Here is a 21,554-nt window from a genome sequence, read left to right on the forward strand (position 1 = left end):
CTCTCTGCCCCTCCCCTGCTCACGCTCTGTCTCTCTCTCTGTCAAAAATAAATAAACATAAAAAAAAAATTAAGCTGCCTGCTCGTACTGACAGTAAGCATCTCATAGCAGTCAAGTTTTAGTAATGATTTTGTGTCAGTCTGTGCAGAAAAATAAAACATACTGCAAGGCCAAGTGAGGATGGTTCGTGCACAGATACTACACACACTGGCCAAAGCACCTGACAAATTATTAAAAACTATAAAATAAACTCAAGAAAACCGGGTGACTCTTAAATAGTTCCCAACTATTAAAACCGAAGCTGAAGAAATTCGGTATTCAAAAAAGAAAAATGTGGATCAAGAGACATTAAAGAACATTCCTCAATAGAGACAAGTTAGACATTTCAGTGAGAGGTCTACCCCATTCCCCTGCACACCCTAACTCCCAAAACGCACTACCAGAGATGTGTATAATATTACACGGGCCGAAACAGCAATTCAGCAGCATAACATTGCAAGCATCTAAAAGATGAGTGATTGAGTGAAGGACAGTGCATCCGTATAATGAGATTGTTACAGAAAAAGGAAGATCTCTCTACGTGCCAACATAAGGAAATTGCCAAGATAAGTTTTAGAAAAAAAATTTTTTTTCAACATTTTTTTTTCAGAGACAGAGACAGAGCACGAGCAGGGGAGGGGCAGAGGGAGAGGGAGACACAGAATCCGAAGCGGGCTCCAGACTCCAAGCTGTCAGCACAGAGTCTGACATGGGGCTCAAACCCATAAACCCAAGATGATGACCTGAGCTGAAGTCAGATGCTCAACAGACTGAGCCACCCAGACGCCCCATCAAGATACGTTTTAAATGAAAAAAGCAAGGTGCAAACAAGTGAATATATTACTTTTACTGTTAAAAAGCAGCGGGGGGGGGGGGGGGAGGGAGAAGACTACATATTTGCTTGCATATACATTGTTGCTATTGTCATTCTCTTCAAGGACACACAGAAACTATTAACAGTGCTGACCGTCTGTGTATACGGGGTGGAAATGGGGGAAACTTGGCAAATGGCAAATAGCACTCTACCTTTTTTATGTCTTCTGACTTTTCAATCACATTGAGATGTATTTTTAAAAAACACATTTAAAAAATATTTTAGGGGTGCCTGGGTGACTCAGTTGGTTGAGCATCCGACTCTTGATTTTGGCTCAGGCCATCATCTCATGGTCCGTGAGTTCAAGCCCCACACTGGGCTCCATGCTGACAGTTTGGAACTGGCTTGGGATTCTCTCTCTCTCTCTGTCTGTCTCTTTCTCTCTCTCTGTCTCTCTGCCCCTCCCCTGTGCTCTCTTTCTCTCAAAAAACAAAACAAAACAAAACAAAGCAAAAACGGGGGGGGGGGGGAGGAGGCAAAGATAAAAGGTTTCTCTAAATGTGTATTAATTTTTTAAATTGTGCACTTAAAATGACCACTAGATGGCGATTGCTCTTCATTTGAACTGCCACCGCGAGGCATTTAAGGCAAGAAAGAAATTAAAGCAGGATGAAGAAGTCTTGGAAACTGCCTGAAACCTTGAGCATCTGATTATCTTAATAAAAATACCTAGATTCCTAACACTTTTCAATAAAAAAAAGTAACCACCTCGGCAATAAAAAAAAAACGGGATTTTAAGAATAGCGCCCACCCTGAAACTCTCCAGATTCCTACACAACATGAATAACTGTGCGTTTTCAGTCTTTAAATATCAATGTCCACACCTAACAATTTTCATAGGCCACACCTCAGATGCTCTTTGTAGAACAATGGGGCATAAATCATCCACCAGAATTATTTTTCGGTATTCCAACATACATAATTTCTCTGTCTTCTTCGATCCGTAAGATACGAAGATACGGCAAATGTTATTCTCCGTGCCTCAGACTGCGGACAGAGGCCCTGTGGAATTAAGAGCCTTGGCAGGCCCTGGGTGGATGGTGTGGGTGTCACGATTAGGAGCTGTGGGACACCATGAGGACAGCTGCGGGGGTACACAGAGGGCCCAGCCCTGCCCCTGGCAGTTCCACCATCACCTGACTTATCTACTGGTGTTCTGTGTAGGATTTCGCTTGGAAGGAAGACGGTGCCACGACTAAGAACAAGCTTGAAAACCTCTGCCCCAGCATGTGCCGCCAGCAAGAACTGAAACGAGGTACTGATGTCATCTTCCCTCGGAGAGGCGGGGGGTTTAGACACCCAGCAGAAGTCAGATACCTGTCTAGGAAGTCTCACGTGTGCAATCAAGAACAAACTACAAGGTACAAAGTAAATCAATAAATACAGAAATACAGAAATAAGCATAAACGCCTATTAGAATGGCTAAAATAAATAACACTGACTGTATCGAGTGTTGAGGAGGATGTCGAGCATCTGGACCTCTCCTTTGCTGGTGGCGGGAATAAGAAATGGTACAGCCACTCTGGAAGAGGCTGACGGTGTCTCATGAAGTTAAACGGAACTCAGCAATCCCATAGCAGGTATTTACCCAAGAGAAATGAAATCCGTTGTTTACACGAACACTTATACACAAATGTTCGCAGCCACTTGGCGATTGCCCCAAACTAGAAACAGTCCAAATGTCCCCCAAGTGGGGACTAAAGTGTGGTACATCTGTACAAGGTGGTATTGAGCAAAAAAAGGAGTGAACCACTGGTACACGTGGCAACTTGAATGGATCTCAAAGGCATTGTGTCGAGTGAAAAAAAAAAAAAAAAGTCACATACTATAGGATTCCAATTTTATAACATTCTCAAAAGGGCAAATTATAGTGCTGAAGAATAGATCGGTGGCTGTCAGGGGAGAGAGTTACAGGGAGAATCTGACTCTAGAGGAGAAACAGGGGGGGGGGGGGCGCCTGGGTGGCTCAGTCGGTTGAACACCTGATTTCGACTCAGGTTGTGACCTTGAGGGGTTTGTGGGTGTGAGCCCCACGTCGGGCTTGCTGCTGTCAGTGAGGAGCCCACTTCGGATTCTCTGTTCCCTTCTCTCTCTGCCCTGCCCCCACTTGTGTTCTCTCTCTCTCTTTCTCTCTCAAAAATAAACAAACATTTTTTTTTTAATTAAAGCAGGGATGCCTGGGTGGCTTAGTTGGTTAAGCATCCAACTCTTGGTTTGGGCTCAGGTCATGATCTCACGGTTCGTGGGACGGAGCCCCAGGTCGGGCTCTGCACTGAAAGTGTGGAACCTGCTTGGGATTCTCTCTCTCCCTCTCTCTCTCTGCCCTTCCTCTGCTCATGCTCTTTCTCTCTCAAAATAAATAAATATTCTTTTAAAAAAAGAAAAATTATGGGGGCACCTGGGTGGCTCAGTCGGTTGAGTGTCTGACTTCAGCCCAGGTCATGATCTCACGGTTCGTGAGTTCGAGCCCCGCGTCGGGCTCTGTGCTGACAGCTCAGAGCCTGGAGCCTGCTTCCGATTCTGTGTCTCCCTCTCCCTCTCTGTCCCTCTCCCCATCAGGCTCTGTCTCTTTCTCTCAAAAATAAATAAACGTTAAAAAAAATTTTTTTAAGGAAAAAAAGAAAAATTATAAAAGAAGATGGACAAATTATAAAAGAAGATATACAAATGGCCAATAAGCACACGAGAAAGTGCTCAACAACGCTGGTCACCACGGAAATGGAAATTAAAACCGTAATGAGATACCACTATACATCCGCCTGAATGGCTAGAAAAAAATAATAATAAAGCAAAATAAAATGCTAACAAGGATGTGGGGCCACTGAACTCATACTTTGTTGTGAAGATATATAATGATACAATCATTTTGGGAAAAGGCCTGTTAACTTCTCATAAAATTAAATATGTATCTACCCTATGGCTTAACAATTACACTCCTGGATATTTACCCAAAAGAAACAAAATGCTCACAAAATTCTTATAGAAGAACGTTCAGATCAGCTTTATTCATAACAGCCCCAAACTGGAAACAGCCCAAGTATCCATCACTAAGAGAACAGAGAAATAAACTGTGATTTATTATAAACTGTGATTTATTATATAAACTGTGATCCCATGGAATGGGATACTGCTTAGCAATAAAAATATATTACTGATACACATGCATGACGTGTATTAACCTAGAAAACATTATGCTGAGCTCTCTCAAATCACTTGTTCTGCAGGAAGCCAGCTGCCATGATGTGAGGACACTCAAGTCGCTTTATGGAGAGTCCCACACGGGGAGAAATTGAGGCCTCCTGCCAACAGTCATGTGGGTGGACCATCTTGAGAGTGGATCTTCCAGCCCCAGTCAAACCTTCATAGGACTTCAGACCCAAAGTCCTACGTGCAATCTCACGACAGACCCAGAGCCACCCAGCTGAGACGCTCTGAAATCCCCACCCACAGGAACCGGGTGAGATAATACATATTACCTTTTATGATGCTAAGTTTTGAGGTCATTTGTGACATATCAATAGATAAGTAATACACATGGCATTGTCATACGCACACACACACACACATACACACACACACATACACACAACTGACGGGCAGGAACTAATATCTTATTTTTAAAACACTTTAACAATATGTAATACACCAAGAATAAGACATGAGTCATAAAATGATAGCCTAATGAATTATCGCAAAGAAAACGCACCTATGTAATCCTCATCCGCGTCAAAGAAAATCACACTATGTCACCAGCACACAGAATCTCGTCTCAATCATTACTCCCTCTCTCCTGCCCACTGCTAGCTGCGCTCTTGACCTGTAACTCCATCAATTATTTTTGACTGCTTCTGAATATTACAGAAATGAGATTAGACTCTATGTATTCTTTTGTGTCTCATTTCTTTTGCTCCACACGGCTAGTGAGATTTATCTTTGGTATCTACCGCAGCTGTGGCTCATTCATTTTCACTGCTGCACAGGATTACGTTGAATTAATATACCACCAAAATATGCTGAGTGAACATATCGCGTGACTCCACTTACATTAAACTCTAAAACAGACAAAATTAAAACATAGTAGGGGCGGGGGGATCCACAACAGTGGTTACCTCTGGGAAGATAAAAGCAAGGATTGAGTGGAAAGGGCATGAGGGAACTTTCTGGGGTGATAGTAACGTTCAATATTTTGATAGAGGTTTGAGTTACATAGGCGTATGCAGGCGTCAAAGCTCTGCGAGTGGACATTTAAGATTTTTGCATTGCATTGCATTTTAAGCAAAACACGACAAAACAAACACCTGAACACATTTTGAAGTCTCGTTCATGATATGCACACTGAATTATCTGGGGGGAGGGGGGACTTTGAAATACATCCCAAGAGTGAATTATGGTGGATAGAGGGAGGTATAAATGAACAAACATGTAATATAGCAAATACAATAATATGTTCATGGTAGGATCTAGGTGGTGAGTATATGGAACTCAGTGTTAAAGTCTTTCAATTCCATTATATGTTTAAATTTTTTAAATATAAAACCGGAAGAAAGTAGATGACCGGAAAGGGGAATTATGGTAGGGCATCATTTCCTTATGTAAAAATGAGACCTTCAAGGACAGATCTTGGTTTCTAAAAACTATTCTCAAATAAAAGGAACACGGGCTCACTGGAGAAACGGGCAGAGAAAATACAAGATGAGCCCGGAACATCTTGCGGTATTAGAAAGTGAAGAAGTCCTTCAAAAAAAAGTCCCCAAAGGATGGAGGCGTGTCAAGGGGACACAGGAGACGACTGAAAGAACCCCCTGGGGTCATCGCTGGAACGATGAGGACAACAAAATGAATGACGTCCTACTGGACTGTGACACAGTCATAAAATAAATCTGCAGGAGTCCATACTGATACAAATAGTTAAAATAAATAAATACATAGGGAAAAGAGATGAATAGCCTGAAATAATTTGTGTAGCTACCTCCCCCTCTAGCAGGTGGGGCTTCACCTGTCTCCACACCACTACTACTGTCCCATGAGCGGCTGCTGCGCTTAACGACCTGCTTGCAGAGGGGAAATGTCATTTTACAATGAAAAGATCTGATAAACACTACCCCGCCCGGGGTTTCAAGGTCAACATCGCCACTGATGTTGATAGTCTGTACCCCCTGTTATGACTGACGAGAAGGGTACTCGCCCTCATACTCTTCCCAAAAGCCCGTAACCTCCATCTAGACATGAGAAAAACATCAGACAGACCAAACTGAGGGTATTCAACAAAATACACGACCAAAGCTTTTCAAAAGTGTCGAGGTCAAGAAAAGCACGCGAAGACTGAGGATCTGTCACAGGTCAGAGGACGTTAAAGAGACATGACCACGAAACATAATGTGGCATCTTGGATGAGAGCCTGGAACGGAAATAAGACACTGGTGGAAAAAGTGAGAAAATTCTAATGCAGTCTAGAATGTAGGTAATAGTAATGAACCAGTGCTGCTTTCTTCGTTTTGACAAACGTACCGTGGTTGTGTCAGATGTTGACAACAGTGGAAACTTGCTGAGGGGCATACGGGAACTCTATTTTCTTCACAATTTTTCTAAAAATTGAAAATTATTCCAAAATTAAGTCCATTTTGAAAAGAGACAAGAAACAAGGCGACAATAACAACAACAAAAAGGATCTTTGTGCATTTTTTGAAAAACCTTGTAAAAACCCAACAAACCGAAAACCGCTTTAAAAAAGCAGTTGTGTGTTATTTTTTTCCCCTCAAAATCTAAATCAAAAATCAGTTTTAGGGCAATGGAAAGCACATTTTCAGATACCAAGCGTGAATGCCCTCCTGACAAGAAATATCCTTGGTGCCGAGCCTTATCCGGGCGGCACCCACGTTCTGGAGTGAACACTGACAAGAACTTGGAAATCAACTCTGGTGCCTCTGCTTCGCTAGCCTGTTCTTTTGTCCTGGTCCCTTTTACCATTTTGCTTCGGGAGACATCTCCAGCTTGGCCCAGGTTAAACTCCCTCGGTCACTCTCTTCTCGTTGAAAATGGCAAAAGTCAAAACGCTCCGTCTCCTTAAGAAATGAGGCGGGACCCACTGCCAGGCCTTCGCACAAATGAAAGGCAGCAGTGAAGAACAGACCCCCAGAAGCAGCGAGAAGAGAAACCCTCAGTCTTCCAGTAAGTGCCACAGCTGCCTCACAACTTGACCTTCCACCTTCCAGAGCCTCACCCCCCCCCCCCCCCCCCCCCCCCCCCCCCCCCCCCCCCCCCCCCCCCCCCCCCCCGTGAGCCCTCGCACAGCCTGGATGACCTGACCCTGAAGGGAAACAGAAACCGTTAAATCATCCTGTGGTAAGTGTCAAAGACTAAGGCCCTGAACCAACAAGGGTGACAGAAAACGCTACGGGAAGGGTTTTCTAAGCACTGCGGTTTAATTGTAGCTGTGGGGTTCGCTCAACCACAGAGAAGTACACTTGCTCAGCGGCAAACTCCACGAAAGTAGCAGAAAGCAGGCAGGGAGAGAGAGAGAAAGGAGGGAGGCGGGAGAAAAGATCCTCCTGGCCAGAGACAAAAATGTGATGGGAATCCCTGATGGGAGGCATTGCCAATCCACATTCCTGCATCCTTGGCCTGCCGGCCGGTGACTGCAGGTGAAGAGATGCTCCCTCTCCATCCTTCCTTTCGGTCTTCCTTCCTGCGCTTTCGGTAAGCGTCTGCACCACACCAAACACGGGGCACTCAAAACGGATCCGGCCTGTTCCTACCCTCAAGGAGCTCAGCCTCTAGACTGGAAGACACAGGAGGAGAAGGAGGGCCCCCAAACAGCCTGACACTGAGAGAGCTTTCACACATTATCATTAGACCTCCGGTGGCCAGAGAGCCGTTCCTGCCTCCCCAGGGACGGCAGGGTTGTTTTCTGCGGTAGAAAGCTTTCGGTTTAGCATTTACCTTTCCTTGGTTCTGTCAGGACGGGCTGCCGGGCCAGTGAGAAGGCAGGGGAGCAAGAACCGGGTCTCTCTGCAGGATCCGCTGAGAAGTGGGGTGTGTGTGGGCTGAGAGAGGAAGTCCCCAGGAGGGAGGGAGCAGGAAGGGGACGTAAGGAGGAAAGGGTCGGAAGGGAGCAGGAAGGAAGTGAAAGGAGATATATGACCAAATGAGCGGAAGACGGGAACAGGTACAATCACCCAAGACAAAAGATAGGAACTTTCAACAAACTCAGACATGCTCCCTCACTAGGTAAAGGTATGCGTGCCCGAGACTGCTGCTGGCTCGACCTTGCCCACCAGGACTCCGAGGGTGGAGGGTGCCGCACCAGCTCAGCCCGAGGGGTGGCTCCTCATAGCTCCAGGCTATCATTGTGATCCCAGCCTCCAGGACAGCATCTGGCTTAGAAAGGGGACTTGAAATCTCAAACAAAGAGGATTATTTTGGGGGGTGCGAATAAGAGGTGCTGAGGCTGAAGTGACACAAGAGAGGTTGGTTGAGAAAACAGAAATGGGCGGGCAGCACCACTTAACTAAGTGTATTGGAGGATGGCTAGACCTGTGGTCGACAGGCATAAGCAGGCCTCGACGCCCTCCTAGGGCTGTGCCCTGCCCCTGGAATGGTGGAGTCTGCTAGCTTGTTGGGCTTTGTGCTTCCAGCTGTGGTGACACTGTTGGTCACACAAAGGACGCTTTTGGTTGAACGTTATGGTACACGTGGTCTGCAGGGGCCAAAGTGGAAACCCCTCGTCTTCAACAACAACCCGTTCGACAGCTATGTAGGAATCACCCTCAGTGGGTTAAGCAACATGCACAGGAGCCAGGGTCCCCTGCTGAACCTTGAGAGCCACCTATCCACCTACCTGTCCATTTACAAGTAAATGGGAACCGGGACCCCTCCGGGTGGCTCAGCCAGTTAAGCATCTGACTTTGGCTCAGGTCATGATCTCGCAGTTCACGAGTCCGAGCCCCGTGTTGGGCTCTGTGCTGACAGCTCAGAGCCTGGAGCCTGCTTTGGATTCTGTGTCTCCCTCTCTCTCTGCCTCTCCCCCCTTCTGCACATTCTCTCTCTCTCTCTCTCTCTCTCTCTCTCTCTCTCTCAAAAATAAAATAAAAACAGAAATTTTTTTTTTTAAAAAAGCAAATAAGTGGGAACTGGAAAGATGGACATGGAAATTCCCTTGGGGGCTAATTACAATCCAGACTTCAAGGCCTGAGATCCTTCAAGGGTCAAGAAGAGGTTGAGTCAATACTCTCCCATGGCAGCCAAGGAGGAGGTGAGGAGAGCACTCAGGGACCAAGGAGTCTGCAGCGCCCTTAGCCCACAGACAGTTTCAGAACAAACAGAGGTTTGCACGTGCTCCATAAAGCCATCGTTACGAAGAGACTGACAGGTAATCAGAGCCCAATGCTTGGGCTCCTGACAGCACCACCCATGCACTTGAATTCCAGCCTCTGCGCCTGAAGCCAACGTGAGCTGTGTTTCTGTCTCTGCACCCGAAACAGGAGTGACTACCCACATGGGCCAACCAAGAACTGAAGAGAAACTGACAGGAGACAAAGGATAGCAACAACATATTGGCAGCCAAAAAGTGACCAGGCAGGTGAACGGGGAGCAGACATCACAGAACAGAGAATGCCAAGTTTATGGGGCCGGGAAGTCAACCAGCTGGTACAACTGAACTCCACTAAGGCTTGGGGATTGGAGGCTCCAGGCACCTCTGACAGCTCCAAGTCCCCTCCCCCAGCTCATCACAGCCTGAAGGTTCACTGTCAGGAGAAGGAGACGCGAGAGAGCAACAGAGAAGACGCACACTGAGAACAGTGGGGCCAGGGGGAGACCCCTCAGCCAGAGGCCCCACTTACCAACACTGAGGACATAACCACACATCAGGAATGGCCTGTACATCACGGGCAGCTTTGACAACTTCCCAGCAGATGGCTATAAAGTGACTTGTTCTAACAAAATCAGAGTTAACATGCATTCTCTGGCAAACAGAAGTCAAATGTCTTAGGAGAGGAGCATTTTCTAGTTAGCCTAAAGTCACGTAGGGAGGAGCCCTGCTCACGGTCACTTTAGGCAGCCAGGATTATGACCTGTCTGTCCTTCATCCTCTACCCATCATTGCTCAGAAAACTAAAAGAGTCCTTTCTGGAGAAAGGAACTCTGTCCAAAACAAAACGCAATACTGATCTGTCACTGAAAGAGGCTACTCTGTGATCAGGAAAGCCTGTGGCCAGCAACCCTGCCTGTTTACAATCAGAATTTTACTTGTATTTTTTATTTTGCTCCTATTGTGAGCAAACAGCCAAGATGGACTAGACATTTAAGGAAAGCTTCAAACACAAAAATCAGAGGTCAAAGGTACAAATGGAAAAAAGAAACCAAAGGAAACAGAGACAAAGCAGAGGAATAGAAAGGAACATCTAAAAATGTAAGAGATTTTGAAATCAGAAGACAAGAACAGGTGTTATCACAAAAAGGAACAAAGAGGGGTGCCTGGTTGGCTCAGTCAGTTAAGCATCCGACTTTGGCTCAGGTCATGATCTCACGGTTTGTGAGTTCAAGCTCCACGTTGTGCGGACAGCTGACAGGCTGACAGGTTGACAGCCTGAGGCCTGCTTCAGATTCTGTGTCTCCCTCTCTCTCTGTTCCTCCCATGCTCGCTCGCTCTGTCTCTCTCTCTCTCAAAAATAAATAAACATTAAAAAATATATATGACAGAAGATATTTTTAACTCGGGAAGAGTTGGAAGTAGAGAAAATCTCCAGGAAGTAGAACAAAAAAATAAAGAATGAGATGGAAAATAAGGAAGAAAGGATAAGAAAATCAAAGGACAAGGTCAGGGGTTTCAACATCTAAACAAAAGGAGTTCCAGGTAATAGTGCAAATAACTGAAGAGCGTGAGTTTCCAGATTAAAGAGCCCATTACATGCCCGACACACTGAAAGCAAAAGACACCCACATCAGATCACTCTGTAAATGATGCAACACCCGGTGCTAAAGAAGAATGCTCATAATGCTGTGGCTTCCAAAAGGAAGAAAAAGAAGCCATTTATAAAAGGTCAGGGTGCAGAAGAGGTAACATCTGTTAATAACAATGCTGGAGACATAGCCAAAAGGAATGGCATGAAGCCTTTAAAAATCTGAGGGAAATTTTATTTCCAGCCTAGAATTCTATACCCAGAAGAACACTCAGTCAATTGGATGGTGAACATCTTCAGACATAAAAATCTCAAAAATCTCCAAAAGTGACTTCTCTTATATTCTTTCTCAGGAAGCTATTAGATGAAAGACTGTTCTGGTTCTCCATAGCTGTGTAACAATGTAGCCCAAAACTTAGCGGCTCAAAAGAGCAATGCATCAGTATTCTTCTATCTCTCTGCTTCCTATCGGGAATTTGGACACACGGGAACAAGTAGGGATGGCTTGTCTCTGCTTCACAGTGTCTGGAGCCCCAGCTCAGATGACTTCAACAACTGAGAGCTGGAGCCGCTGGGAATGGTTAGCAACTCTTCACCTCTCTTCCTGCAGCCTCTCTCCATGGACCAGCCACAGGCTAGCAGACCTTTTTACATGGACGCTCAGGACCTCAAAAGACAGGAAGTGAAAGGTGTCAGTCTCTTTGGACCTGAGCCTGGCAACTAGCATGCTGTCACTTCAGCCATATTCTGTGGGCCAAAGCAGTCACAAAGCCATCCAGATTCAAGGGGAGGGGACACAACCACACTTCTCAGTGGGAGTAGCATTAAGGAATTTGTGGCCATACTCCACAAAGGGTAACTAAGAAAGAGAAAGCCTGGGAAGACAGAGGAGATTCAAAGGCAATTCCTAAGATAATACTGAAGAAACACATAGAAAGCCAGTCCAGACAGAAGCCCCAGAAGGAGGTCTCCAGGAGGGATGTGTCCACAGGGGCTGGGGGAGTGGAATTGCCAATTACCTTACAGGTTTTACTAAGTTGAGAGGAGTGTAACCATTCTATACCAAACTGTGGTGTCAGTGACTGATGAGTTTATAGAAAACTAAGCAAATGAACAAAGGAGAAACTGATAAAATGATTAAAAAGTTATAAAAGAAAGGAAATGAAATACAGTGCACTATGGGGCACAGCTGGGAATAATATTTATATAGTCACAGCAATGTGAATACTGGAGAGTGATTTAAATAAAAATGGTGACACGGTGATTTTCAGAGTATAGACAAAGAAAATGCAGCAGTGAGATCTTCATTTTCTATAATAGTCATTATATAGTCAAGAAGTGGTGGTTTAAGGATGTTGTTTAGGTCGATTGGAGGATTAACACAACAATCTGCACAACCTGAACCACAGAAATCAGTGAACTTGGGGAGCAAGAAGGCGAGGGAAGGGAGGTGCTTTTGCGAGCAGAGAGAGGACAGAGACTGGGGCGGGGGGCAGAGAATACAGGAAAAGCACTCCTCCCAAAAAGCAGCTGGAGAGAAAGTGGAAAATTGGAAACAGCCGCAGGGACTAAACTAAAAAGGGAGAAAGGGGAAAGGAGTGGGTTTAAATTCCATTAAGACTGTAAACAAGGGGAGCACAAAGTCTGCAACTCCGCAGCTCCATACCTGGTAGGAAGGGTGAATCCCCAGGAACAGGGTGGGGTCCGAGAGGTTCTGGGGCCACATGCAGAAACGTGGTTCCACTGCTGGAAGGACATTTGGTAGAGACTGTTGAAACCACCTGGCCCCAGCAGCCCCAGAAAACGGCCACATTCACTGGTGCTGGAACAAGGTCATTAAGGGTGAAGCCTGGTGCCAGATGTGTGTTGCGATTTCCCGTAATCCCTGAAAAGCTGCTGCTACACTATCTAGCAAACTTTTTCTGGGGCGGGCTGGCACCTGGCCGCAGTCTCGGGGCACTGGCAGCAGCAGGATCCGGCAAGTTTTCCTGGTTGCAGCCAGCATTCGGCCATTGCTCGGTAAGACCCTCCCATAGAGGGGCGGAATGGGTCAAAGACGCAGTCCTTCAGAAGTAAGGGGTCGGGGAAAACAGCCGCATCTGAGACAAAACTCGGGAGAGAGGTACTGTCTGGGGCCTGGTCATAGACAGTGAAAAAGTGGGGAGTGGACAAAAGCTAAAGACAGAAGACGGGTGCACGACGGCTGATCAAGGAGAACAGAGTTCCAATACTAGGGACTGGGTAGCTGGGTGGCACTAGTTTCACCGCTCCCGCGCATGCACCTATGCACCTACGAGTACCACAACACTCCACCCCAGTAGGCTAGCAGCGTCATCTAGTGGAGAACGGAACCGTTACACTGAGCCCCGCCCAAGTGGGCCAACCTCATTCCTCAAGAACACAAGTCTCACCGCCTACTTAGTTTATGGACTGTAAAGCGCTACATAGTCTGACTTCTAGGGGAAAATGAAGTAATTTCAGTCCTATTTCAATCTATTAGCAGGTCCATCTATTCAATTTTCTTTCTTTTTTTTCTTTTACACTTCTTTTCTTTGTCTTGAATACAGAAAGAGAAAAAATTCATTTTTATTTTCAATTTTTATTAAAAATATTTTTCCTTAATTTTTTTACTATATTTTCTACTTTTGTGTAAGTTTTTTCAAATTCTATTTTACTTCCATCATTTTATTTTAGTCTACTTCAGTGTATTCAACTTTTCAAATTTTCAAACCATTTCCTTTTTTTTCTTTTTCTTTTTTGTCGTTTCCATTTCTTTTCTGTTTCTTGAATGCAGAAACAGAAAAACTTCATTTTTACTTTCAGTTTCTATTAAGAACATTTTCTTCGATTTTTTGACTACATTTTTTGCTATTATGTAAATTTTTCAAACTCTATTTTACTTCCATCATTTTATTTTAGTCTACTACAGTGTATTCACTTTTTCAAATTTTCAAGATTTCCTTTTTTTCTCTTTTTCGTTTCTTTTTCTTGAATACAGAAAGTGAAAAAATTCATTTTTATTTTTAATTTTTATTAAAAATATTTTCCTTAAAATTTTTTTCTACTATATTCTTTACTTTTGTGTAATTTTTTTCAAATTCTATTTTACTCCCATCATCTCATTTTAGTCTGCTTCAGTGTATTCATTTTTTCAAATTCTCAAACAATTTCCTCCCCCCCCCTTTTATTCTCTAAAACCACTTTCTGTCAAACGACTTTTCTGTCAAACCACTTTCAACACCCAGACCAAAACACACCCAGGATCTAGCATCATTTATTCGATCTGTGTGTGTGTGTGTGTGTGTGTGTGTTTAATTTTTTAATTTTAATATTTTTTAATTTTAATTTTTCTACCTCATTAATTCCTTTTCTCCCTTCAAAAATGACAAAACGAAGGAATTCACCCCAAAAGAAAGAGCACGAAGTAATGACAGCCAGGGATTCAACCAACACAGATACAAACAAGATGTCTGAACCAGAATTTAGAATCACGATAATAAGAATACTAGCTGGAGTCGAAAATAGATTAGAATCCCTTTCTGCAGAGATAAAAAGTAAAAAATAATCAGGATGAAATTAAAAATGCTATAACTGAGTTGCACTCATGGATGGATGCAGCAGTGGTAAGGATGGATGAGGCAGAACAGAGAATCAGCGATACAGAAGACAAACTTATAGAGAATAATGAAGCAGAAAAAAAGAGGAAGATTAAGGCAAAAGAGCACGATATAAGAATCAGAGAAATCAGTGACTCATTTAAAAGGAACAACATCAGAATCATAGGGGTCCCAGAAGAGGAAGAGAGAGAAATAGGGGTAGAAGCGTTATGCGAGCAAATCATAGCAGAAAACTTTCCTAACCTGGGGAAAGACACAGACATCAAAATCCAGGAAGCACGGAGGACCCCCATTAGATTCAACAAAAACCGACCATCAACAAGGCATATCATAGTCAAATTCACAAAATACTCAGGCAAGGAGAGAACCATGAAAGCAGCAAGGGAAAAAAACGTCCCTAACCTACAAGGGAAGACAGATGAGGTTTGCAGCAGACCTATCCACAGAAACTTGGCAGGCCAGAAAGGGGTGGCAGGATACATTCAATGTGCTGAATCAGAAAAATATGCAGCCAAGAATTCTTTATCCAGCAAGGCTGTCATTCAAAATAGAAGGAGAGATAAGAAGTTTCCCGGACAAAAAAAATTAAAGGAGTTTGTGAACACTAAACCAGCCCTGCAAGAAATCTTAAGGGGGACTCTCTGAGGGGAGAAAAGATGAATATATATATAACTACCTAAAGCAACAAAGATTAGAAAGGACCAGAGAACACCACCAGAAACTCCAACTCTACAAGCATCATAATGGCAATAAATTCATATCTTTCAGTACTCACTCTAAACATCAATGGACTCAGTGTTCCAATCAAAAGACACAGGGTAACAAAATGCATAAGAAAACAAGATCCATCTATATGCTGTTTACAAGAAACCCACCTGAGACCTAGACACCTTCAGATTGAAAATAAGGGGATGGAGAACCATCTACCATGCTAATAGTCAACAAAAGAAAGCCGGAGTAGCCATACTTATATCAGACAATCTAGACTTTAAAATAAAGACTGTATCAAGAAATGCAGAAGGGCATTATATCATAATCAAGGGGTCTATCCACCAAGAAGACCTAACAATTGTCAACATTTATGTGCCAAATGTGGGAACACCCAAATATATACATCAATTAATCACAAACATAAAGAAACTCATCAATAGTAATACCATAATAGTAGGAGACTTCAACACCCCACTCACAGCAATGGACAGATCATCTAATCAAAAAATCAACAAGGAAACAATGGCTTTGAATGACATACTGGACCAGATGGACTTAACAGATATATTCAGAACATTTCATCCTAAAGCAGCAGAATATACATTCTTCTCCAGTGCACATGGAATGCTCTCCAGAATAGATCATATACTGGGACACAAATCAGCCCTAAGTAACTACAAAAAAGATCGAGATCATACTGTGCATATTTTCAGACCACAACACTATGAAACTCGAAATCAACCACAAGAAAAAATTTGAAAAGGTAACAAATACTTGGAGACTGAAAAACATCATACTAAAGAATGAATGGGCTAACCAAGAAGTTAAAGAGGAAATTAAAAAGTATATGGAAGTTGGGGCGCCTGGGTGGCTCAGTCGGTTAAGTGGCTGACTTTGGCTCAGGTCATGATCTCTCAGTTCATGAGTTCGAGCCCTGCATCGGGCTCTGTGCGGACAGCTCAGAGCCTGGAGCTTGTTTCGGATTCTGTGTCTCCCTCTCTCTGACCCTCCCCCGTTCATGCTCTGTCTCTCTCTGTCTCAAAAATAAATAAACGTTAAAAAAAATTTTTTTAAATAAATAAATAAATAAATAAATAAATAAATAAATAAATAAAATAAAATAAAATAAAAAGTATATGGAAGTCAATGAAAATGATAACACCACAACCCAAAAACTCTGGGATGCAGCAAAGGCGGTCATAAGAGGAAAGTATATAGCAATACACTCCTTCCTAAAGAAGGAAGAAAGATGTCAGATACATAACTTAACCTTACACCTTAAAGAGCTGGAAAAAGAACAGCAAATAAAACCCCAAACCAGCAGAAGACAGGAAATAATAAAGATTAGAACAGAAATTAATGCTATTGAAACCAAAAAAAAAAAAAAAAAAAAAAAAAAAAAAACAGAACAGATCAATGAAACCAGAAGCTGGATATTTGAAAGAATTAACAAAACTGATAAACCACTAGCCAGTTGGATCAAAAAGAAAAAGGAAAGGACCCAAATAAATCAAGAATGAAAGAAAAGAGATCACAACCAACACAGCAGAAATAAAAACAATAATAAGAGAATATTATGAGCAATTACATTCCAATAAAATGGGCAATCTGGAAGAAATGGAAAAATTCCTAGAAACATATACATTACCAAAACTGAAACAGGAAGAAATAGGAAATTTGAACAGACCCATAACCAGTAAGGAAATCAAATTTGTAAATCAAAAATCTACCAAAAAACAAGAGGCCAGGGCCAGATGGCTTTCCAGGGGAATTCTACCAAACATTTCAGGAAGAGTTAACACCTATTCTCTTGAAGCTGTTCCAAAAAATAGAAACGGAAGGAAAACTTCCAAACTCTTTCTATGAAGCTAGCATTACCTTGATTCCAAAACCAGACAGAGACCCCACGAAAAAGGAGAACTATAGACCAATCTCCCTGATGAACACGGATGCAAAAATCCTCAACAGGATATTAACCAACCAGATCCAACAACACATTAAAAAAATTATTCACCACGACCAGGTGGGATTTATCCTGTGGTGCAGGGCTGGTTCAATATCCACAAAACAATTTACGTGATTCATCACATCAGTAAAAGAAAGGACAAGAACCATATGATCCTTTCAATAGATGCAGAGAAAGCATTTGACAAAATACAGCAACATTTCTTGATAAAAACCCTCAAGAAAGTAGGGATGGAAGGATCATACCTCAAGACCATAAAAGCCATATATGAACGACCCAACGCTAATATCATCCTCAATGGGGAAAAACTGACAGCTTTCCCCCTAAGGTCAGGAACAAGACAGGGATGTCCACTCTCGCCACTGTTATTCAACATAGTATTGGAAGTCTTAGCCTCTGCAATCAGACAACACAAAGAAATAAAAGGCATCCAAATCAGCCAGGAGGAGGTCAAACTTTCGCTCTGCGCAGATGACATGATACTCTATATGGAAAACCCAAAAGATTCCACCAAAAAAACTGCTAGAGTTGATTCATGAATTCAGCAAAGTTACAGGATATAAAATCAATGCACAGAAATCAGTTGCATTCCTATACACCAACAATGAAGCGACAGAAAGAAAAATCAAGTAATCAATCCCATTTACAGTTGCACAAAAAAAACATAAAATACCTAGGAATAAATCTGACCAAAGAGGTGAAAAATCTATACACTGAAAACTATAGAAAGCTTATGAAAGAAATTGAAGAAGACACAAAAAATGGAAACAGATTCCATACTCCTGGATAGGAAGAACAAATATTGTTAAAATGTCGATACTACCCAAGGCAATCTACATATTCAATGCAATCCCTATCAAAATAACACCAGCATTCTTCACAGAGCTAGAACAAATAATCCTAAAATTTGTATAGAACCAGAAAAGACCCCCAATAGCCAAAGCAATCTTAAAAAAGAAAACCAAAGCAGGAGGCATCACAATCCCAGGCTTCAAGCTATACTACAAAGCTGTAATCATCAAGACAGTATGGTACTGGCACAAGAACAGACACTCAGATCAGTGGAACAGAATAGAGAACCCAGAAATAGACCCACAAACGTACGGCCAACTCATCTTTGGCAAAGCAGGAAAGAATATCCAATGGAATAAAGACAGTCTCTTCAGCAAGTGGTGCTGGGAAAACTGGACAGCGACATGCAGAAAAATGAACCTGGACCACTTTCTTACACCATACACAAAAATAAACTCAAAATGGATGAAAGACGTCAATGTAAGACAGGAAACCATCAAAATCCTCGAGGAGAAAGCAGGCAAAAACCTCCTTAATCTTGGCTGCAGCAACTTCTTACTGAACACGTCTCTGGAGGCAAGGGAAATAAAAGGAAAAATGAACTACTGGGACCTCATCAAAATAAAAAGTTTCTACACAGTGAAGGAAACAATCAGCAAAACTAAAAGCCAACCGACAGAATAGGGGAAGATATCTGCAAACGATATATCAGATAAAGGGTTACTATCCAAAATCTATAAAGAACTTATCAAATTCAACACCCAAAAAACAAATAATCCAGTGAAGAAATGGGCAAAAGACATCAATAGACACTTCTCCAAAGAAGACATCCAGATGGCCAACCGACACATGAAAAAATGCTCAACATCACGCATGATCAGGGAAATACAAATTAAAACCACAAAGAGATACCACCTCACACCTGTCAGAATGGCTAACATTAACAACTCGGGCAACAATAGATGTTGGCAAGGATGCGGAGAAAGAGGATCTCTTTTGCATTGTTGGTGGGAATGCAAGCTGGTGCAGCCACTCTGGAAAACAGTATGGAGGGTCCTCAAAAAACTAAAAATAGAACTACCCTACGACCCAGCAATTGCACTACTAGGCATTTATCCACGGGATACAGGTGTGCTGTTTTGAAGGGACACATGCACCCCCATGTTTATAGCAGCACAATCAACAATAGCCAAAGTGTGGAAAGAGCCCAAATGTCCATCAATGGATGAATGGATAAAGAAGATGTAGTATATATATATATACAATGGAGTCTTGCTCAGCAATCAAAAAGAATGAAATCTTGCCATTTGCAACTACATGGATGGAACTGGAGGGTATTATGCTAAGTGAAATTAGTCAGAGAAAGACAAAAATCATATGACTTCACTCCTATGAGGACTTTAAGAGACAAAACAGATGAACATAAGGGAAGGGAAACAAAAATAATATAAAAACAGGGAGGGGGACAAAACAGAAGAGACTCATAAATGTGGAGAACAAACTGAGAGTTACGGAACGGGTAGTGGGAAGGGGGATGGGCTAAATGGGTTGCACTATATGCTAACTAATTTGGATGTAAATTTAAAAAAATAAAAAAGAAAAGAAAAAAGAAATTTCAAAAGTACCAAAGGAAAAAAAAAAGAGGTTTCAAAAGGTTTAGAAGGTTTCAGATACTTTGTAGCTTATCTGGCATTAAAAAGTCTTAGAAGATCCATGGGCCTCTCAAAAATAGCTAACTATGCAATGCAATTTTTCAAAATGTTGACTTTTAAAATGTTAACATACGTCTAAAGCATTTCATGATTAAAATATTAATAAAGAGGTTATAAAATGCCAAAAAAAAGTATGTTGTTTAGGAATATGGAGGTCAATAACAGAAGAAGCTGGTGAAAGAACTCGGTGTGGTTGTCAATGAGGAAAGGAATGAGGGACAGAGGCAGGTGGGGTAGGGAGGTTGTTTTTCATTAAAAACCTTGTTGTACTATTTGCACTAAGAATATTCATACACGGCACGGGACAGAGTGGCCGCTGGCCTGCAGAGCAGCAAACCTAAGTTTTATTGTGATTACTAAGACATGTACCTCACCCATGACTCTCCATCCGTGAGGAAGACGCATTGCAGTGGTAGGAAACACAAGAGAATGTGCAAGCCTATCAGAAATGGATGGGAGAGCAGGCTCAGAGCCTTACCCACAGAGCAACCGCAGTATTTCAACAAGCAAAGATACCTCTTACTCCATCCTCTGTTCCTCCTCCTGCAGGGCAATGATCCCACCTCCCCACCCCACCCCCAGTCTCCCGGGGCCTCCTGGCCCAGGTATGATGCCAGCACCCCATATAGGGGGCCTTCCTCCTCCTGGGAGGATGCCAGGGGGAACTGTACCTGGAATGAGACCACCTATCAGAGGCCACACGCCAATGATGTCTGGATCCCCCGTGATGAGACCTCCCACCTGTCCCATGACAGTACCTACTTGGCCAGGAATGACTCAACCAGACAGCTAAGGAGAGACAGGAGCCTCTTCGTATGCATTTTATATTATTTATTCTACTTCACCAGGAGATCATGGTGCTGTGACTTTAGGTGTTTTCTAACAGCATGACAAGGAAGACTTGCTCCCCCTTCTTATCAAAGAGAGGATAGTTTGGGTAGGGGAAGTAGTGGGACCAGAAGAGAAAAAAAAAAAAAAAAGGAATTTTCATTTGTATTGTGAAATGTGAAAATAAAATTGTCAAGTGTTTTAGTTGGAAAAAAAAAAAAGAAAGAATGTTCCTATATCACACAATGAAAATAAGACTTAAATTCTGAAAGAGAAAGCTGTAGAATAAAACACATAGTTGACCTTGCTTACAGAAAAACATACTGTTCACGTGCATAGGAACTCATAGAAAAACAAGGAGAAGCAGAAGAAACCCTACCACACACTAAAGTATTAGAAGTGGTTTGGGGCGGGGCGGGGGTGGGGGGGCGCCTGCGTGCCTCAGTTGGTTAGGCATCTGACTTCAGCTCAGGTCATGATCTCATAGTTTGTGAGTTCAAGCCCCGTGTCGGGCTCTGTGCTGACAGCTCGGAGGCTGGAGCCTGCTTCAGATTCTGTGTCTCCCTCCCTCTCTGCCCATCCCCCACTTGTGCGTGCTCGCTCTCTCTCTCTCTCTCTCTCTCTGTCTCTCAAAAATAAATAAAAACATTTAAAAAAATTAAAAAAAAAAGAAGTGGTTGGGGCATCAGATGTCCATCTATGGATGAATGGACAAACAAAACATGTTATATCCATGCAATGCAGTGTTATCCAGCCTTTAAAAAGGAGATTCTGACTCACGCTACAATATGGATAAACTTTGAGAACATCACCCTAAGCGAAATAAGCCACACACAAAAGGACAAGTATTGTGTGATTTCACTTACACGAGGTTCCTGGAACAGTCAAGAGACAGACAGTAGAGTCGGTGGTTGCCAGAGGCTGGCAGAGAGAGAGGAAGGGAAGACAATTCCCAGGGAGGAACAATACCCATCGTTTAATGGCTACAGCAGTTCTATCTGGAGGATGAAGACGTTCTGGAGATGGTAGTGGTGGTTGCACAGCAACATGAATGCACTTACTGCCATGGAGCTACACACCTAACAATTAAATTATTAAAGTGGTAACTTTGGGGCA

General features: G+C 42.8%; 1 protein-coding gene and 1 pseudogene across 1 annotated transcript in view; one reads left to right on the top strand and one right to left on the bottom strand.

Moving 5' to 3' along the window:
* The window catches only part of ACOXL (acyl-CoA oxidase like), a 375,298-nt gene that overhangs the window by 333,862 nt on the left and 19,882 nt on the right, over positions 1-21,554 (bottom strand). The window lies entirely within an intron of this gene.
* LOC101088924 lies at positions 7,018-20,403 on the top strand (annotated as a pseudogene).

This window comes from Felis catus, chromosome A3, assembly GCF_018350175.1.
Source record: "Felis catus isolate Fca126 chromosome A3, F.catus_Fca126_mat1.0, whole genome shotgun sequence".
In the NCBI taxonomy this organism is placed as follows: Eukaryota; Metazoa; Chordata; class Mammalia; order Carnivora; family Felidae; genus Felis; species Felis catus.